The 5,654-nt window shown below is 48.1% G+C and overlaps 1 pseudogene; it reads left to right on the plus strand.

The window, feature by feature from the left end:
• The first annotated feature begins 1,817 nt into the window (after positions 1-1,817).
• LOC139035017 (protein transport protein Sec23B pseudogene) lies at positions 1,818-5,114 on the plus strand (annotated as a pseudogene).
• The last annotated feature ends 540 nt before the right edge of the window (positions 5,115-5,654 follow it).

A 5,654-nucleotide genomic window follows, 5' to 3' on the forward strand; every position in this document is an offset into this window, starting at 1 on the left:
AGCTCCCCATTGATTTGTAAGCTGATTTGGGGGAGGAACTGAGGAACACTTACCTCAGTTTCCAAAACACCCCACCATAGAGCCGTCGAGCAGATGACCCACAAACTGCAGAACAATTATACCAAAGAAATTCTTGCACTGTTAAGAAAGTTCTAGGACCCACAACAGATTTCTCAACCTGGGGATCTGGCAAAGGGACTGAGAACCCCAGGGAATTTGACTTTGGAGGCCAGTGGGATTTGATTACAGAACTTCCACAGGACTGGGAAAATAGACTCTTGGAGGGTACAAACAAAACCTTGTGTGCACCAGGAGCCAGGAGAAAGGAATAGTGTACCCACAAGAGACTGAGCCAGACTTGCCTGTGAGTGTCTGAGTGGCAGATGATGCAGGGTCAGGGGCATTGAATACAATAGTGGGTGCACAAGTCCTTTTCAAGGAGGTCGCCATAATCTTCAATTAAGTGAAAGTCGCTCAGTCATATCTGACTCTTTGCAACCCCATGGACTATACAATACAGTCCATGGAATTCTCCAGGCCACAATACTGGAGTGGGTACCCTTTCACTTCTTCAGGGGATCTTCCCAACCCAGCGATCGAACCCAGGTCACCCACATTGCAGGTGGATTCTTTACCAGCTGGGCCACAAGGGAAGCCCAAGAATACTGGAATGGGTAGCTTATTCCTTCCCCAGGGGATCTTCCTGACCCAGGAATTGAACCAGGGTTTCCTGCATTGTAGCTGGATTCTTTACCAACTGAGCTATCAGGGAAGCCCATTATCTTTATTGGGTTTCCCAATTCCAGAGAATTCCATGGACTGTACAGTCCATGGGGTCGCAAATGAGTGACTTTCACTTTTACTTCACCATAGTTTGGCCACAGGCCAAACAACATGGAGGGAACACAGCCCCACCCATCAACAGAAAATTGGATTAAAGATTTACTGAGCATGGCACCACCCACCAGAACAAGACCCAGTTTCCCCCAAAGTCAGTCACTCCTATCAAGAAGCCTCTTATCCTTATCCATCAGAGGGCAGACAGAATGAAAACCACAATCACAGAAAACTAACCAAACTGATCACAAGGACCACAGCCTTGTCTGACTCAATGAAACTATGAGCCATGCCGTGTGGGGCCACCCAAGACAGACTGGTCATGGTGGAGATTTATGACAAAATGTGGTCCCCTGGAGAACAGAAAGGCAAACCACTTTAGTATTCTTGCCTTGAGAACCCCATGAACAGTAATGAAAAGGCAAAAAGATATGACACTGAAAGATGAACTCCCCAGGTCAGTAGGTGCCTGATATGCTACTAGAGATCAGTGGAGAAATAACTACATAAAGAATGAAGAGACTGAGCCAAAGCGAAAATAATGCTTAGTTGTGGATATGACTGGTGTTGGAAGTTAAGTCCTATGGTGTAAAGTATAATATTGCATAGGAACCTGGAATGTTAGGTCTATGAATCAAGATAAATTGGAAGTGGTAAAACAGGAGATGGCAAGAGTGAACATCAACATTTTAGCAATCAGTGAACTAAAATGGACTGGAATGGGTGAATTTAATTCAGATGACCATTATATTTACTACTGTGGGCAAGAATCCCTTAGAAGAAATGGAGCAGCCCTCATAGTGAACAAAAGAGTCGGAAATGCAGTACTTGGTGCAATCTCAAAAATGACAGAATGATCTCTGCTCATTTTCAAGGCAAACCATTCAATATCACAGTAATCCTAGTCTATGTCCCAACCACTAATGCCAAAGCTGAACCATTCTATGAAGACTTAAAAGACCTTCTAGAACTAACACCAAATGGCATTTGGCGCTACTTCGGAAGTAAAGACCTCAAGGGAGCTGAAGGTTGCGGAAGTCATTGGACGCTGTGTGTCTCTGAATGTGAAAGGACCGTGTGTGTCAGAAAAAGAGCTTGGTGTCGGCGGCAAGACACAGTGGAAAATCTGTGGCCTGGATCCCACAGCGACGCTCCGCATCTACTTTGAAGTAGTCACCCAGCACAACGCCCGGATCCCGCAAGGAGGCCGAGGCGCCATCCAGTTCTTCTTGCACTACCAGCAACCCCGCACCCAGCGGCGCATCCGTGTGACCGCCGTTGCCCGCAATTGGGCAGATGGGCAGAGACAGCTGAAGCACGTCAAAGTGGCGTTTGACCAGGAGGCGGCTGCGATGCTGATGCGGGTGTTCCGAGCCGAGTCGGAGGAGGGGCCGGACGTGCTCCAGTGGCTGGACCGACAGCTCATCCGGCTGTGTCAGAAGTTTGGACAGTATAACGAAGAAGACCCTGTGTCATTTAGGTTATCAGATTCCTTCTCTCTATACCCTCAGTTCATGTTCCATCTTAGAAGGTCTCCATTCCTTCGTCTTCAACAACAGCCCTGACGAGTCGTCATATTACCGGCACCACTTTGCCCGGCAGGATCTCACCCAGCCCCTCATCATGATCCAGCCCATCCTGTATTCCAACTCCTTCCACGGGTCCCCAGATTCTGTGCTCCTGGACAGCAGCAGCTGTCAGAATTCTTGCTGACAGAATTCTGCTCATGGATACTTTCTTCCAAATTGTCATTCATCTTAGTGAGACTATAGCCCAGTGGCGGAAAGCAGGCTACCAGGACATACCCGAGTAGGAAAATTTCAAGCACCTCCTGCAGGCGCGGTTCCCGGTGCCGCGGGACATCCACACGGAGCACAGGGGAAGCCAGACTCGATTTCTTTTGTCCAAAGTGACGCTGTCTCAGACACACAATAACTTGAGTGCTTGCGGACAGGAAACCGGAGCGCCCATCCTCACTGATGACGTTAGCCCGTTAGCCCGCAGCTGTTCATGGACCCTCTGAAGAAGCTGGCTGTCTCCAGTGCTCGTAGAGCTAAGGAGATGGGCAGGAAATGGAAGGAAACAGTCACTTTGTGTTCACAATTGTTTATAAAGGCTTAACATTCCTTTTGCTTTGTCAGTGGATTTTAACAAATAATCAAAGGAAGTGTTAGTCTTTAGATTTTCATTTATTTGTATTCCTTATCTGTGCCCTTTTCTTATTCCATACAATTATAAGGTCATAAACATTTTGGTATTGGTAGATGTTTATATGCTTTTTGTATCCTAACTTTTAGAGTCTGTATAAAATCAGAGCTAATGTATTTTGGCAACTTGCTTACATGAAAATCATAATGATCAGAAAGGCAATAAAAGAAAAAAAAAAGATGTCCTTTTCATCATAGGGGACTGAAATGCAAAAGCAGGAAGCCTCTTTTTACAGTGATGCTTAAATAACCTGCCTGAGTTTGCAGATCTGGGAACTGGTGCCAGACAGTCTGTCCAGCTTAGAGCTGAGGTGTTTCTCCCTGTCTTACTTCCTCTCACTGCAGTTTTCGTTGTGAATATGCCATATTTTGACTATCTTATCCTAACTAAACTTTGATGACTTTAGTGGGGACCTAATTGCCCTCAGGAAATTGTTTGTAGGGTTCCATCGCAGGCTCACAAAACCTATGTCTTCCCCACCCCTCCCCGTCCATCAGGTTTTTTATACAAAAAGGATTTTCTCAGGCTGGATGCTCTTTCCTTAGAGTCGACCAGAACCCAGGCCTCACTTCTGGCAACTTCCATTGAAGTCTAGTTCTCCAACTTCACCCTCAGCATATACCTGGTCCCTGCCACCTCACCTTGGGCAGAGCACAGATGCCTTCTTTAGGATCACCTGTGGAAAGAGAAGCCATTCCGAGACTTCTGCCCTTCCTAAGGGATTCTTATTGCTGAGTCAGTGCTTTTTGTGAGTTCTTTTGGTGGATCAAGTTCAGGTAAGGAGAGACGCCAACCGCCCACACCATCTGCATGGGGCCTGCCTAAAACAGCATCACTGAGACAGCCGGCATTCATAGTCCAGACTGTGGCGTCAACTGGGCTTCCCTGGTGGCTCAGTGGTAAAGAATCTGCCTGCCAACGCAGGGATGCAAGGTCAATCTCCGGGTTGGGAAGATCCCCTGGAGAAGCAAACAGCAACTCACTCCAGTATTCTTGTCTGGGAAATCCCATGGACAGAGGAGCCTGGTGGGCTACACATGGGGCTGCAAAGGGTTGGACACAACTTAAGTGACTAAACAGCAGTAACAATATGGCATCATCTAAGAATGAAAAAGACATTAGATAGTTGGCCTGGTCTTCGCACTTTATTTTGGATCTGTATCTTTATTACAAAAGGTCCATTTAATTTCCATGGAGGGAATTTTTCCTCCATTTCCTATACCAAAGAGAAGTGAGTACTTTCCTTCGCAGAGGTCTAGAACACTATTGACTGAGTGTGGGAAATCAGGAGCATAGCAGAGCTGCTTGTGAGATTGACAGGCAATGAATGCATTATCATCTTAGTTAGAGGCCAGCAGTTCTCAGGGGATCTTCCTGTGGGTTAATACTTGACATACTTATGGAGGGAGGAATTGGGTCCTTGGGATGTGAGGGGAGGGTAGTCACCTGTGCCCCTTGTGAAAGATGCTATCAGCATCCTGCCCTTGGTTGGCATTGCCTGATGCCAGGTCAGAGCTGAACCTGTATAAAAGGCAGAAGCCTCAGACAGCACCTCAGTCCACCTGCCTCCAGGGTAACCTGCTCCAGTGTTGAACCAGGTAAAGGACCAGGAGGGACTCTTGGTGCTGGTGCTTTGGGCAGAGAGAATCCCTGGGTGGAGGCCGAAGACCGTCTTGAAGGAAGACAAGGAGAAAAGTGGATTTGGCAGGGAAGTTTCTGCTGGAAAGGGGAGGGAGGATCAGGAGAAGGGAAAGGATTGGCATCTTTCTGAAGTTGCGAAAGGTTCATTTGATGTTATGGAGTTCCTAGGTTGAAACTCTTTGCTTGTCTCTTGTAACTCATTTGGGGTGACTGGGTTTTAAAATCTGATCACCAAAAAGAAGAAACCTTGTGAAATTATAGTTCAGTTTCAATGTAAGGAAGTTATCTTGGGTTAGTTGAACTTAAAATTTCTCTATTTTCTTCCAGCTCCATTCAGTTCCTGCCAAGATGTCCTGCCAGCAAAACCAGCAGCAGTGCCAGCCCCCGCCCAAGTGTCCCCCCAAATGCCCACCCAAGTGTACGCCTAAGTGTCCTCCCAAGTGCCCAGCCCCGTGCCCCCCTCCAGTGTCTTCCTGCTGTGCCCCCAGCTCCGGGGGCTGCTGCAGCTCTGGGGGTGGAGGCTGCTGCCTGAGCCACCACAAGCTTCGCAGATCTCTTCGACGCCGACACCAGAGCTCTGGCTGCTGTGGCAGTGGCGGTGGCCAGCACTCTGGGGGCTCGGGCTGCTGCTCTGGGGGCTCGGGCTGCTGCTCTGGGGGCTCGGGCTGCTGCTCTGGGGGCTGCTGCTCCGGGGGCTGCTGCTGAACTGGGTCATGAAGACCACTGAAGAGTAACACTGCAGGATTCAAAGAGCTGATGACCTGCCCAGCCTGAGTCTTCTCTTTTTCTGGCTTGGAAGAGTGGAAGAAGAGAATGGAAGGGCTTCCGAAACGCTCAGAACTTCCCTCTTCTTCCTGCCATGTTCATTCCATGGTGAGGTCTAGAGGTGTAACCTCTGATACTCACTGGCCTGATTTCCCGCTAGATATGGTTCTTTGGAGGACTCAGTATTGGAATTTGGGTTGTCA

The sequence above is a fragment of the Odocoileus virginianus genome, chromosome 5 (genome assembly GCF_023699985.2).
Source record: "Odocoileus virginianus isolate 20LAN1187 ecotype Illinois chromosome 5, Ovbor_1.2, whole genome shotgun sequence".
Lineage (NCBI taxonomy): Eukaryota > Metazoa > Chordata > Mammalia > Artiodactyla > Cervidae > Odocoileus > Odocoileus virginianus.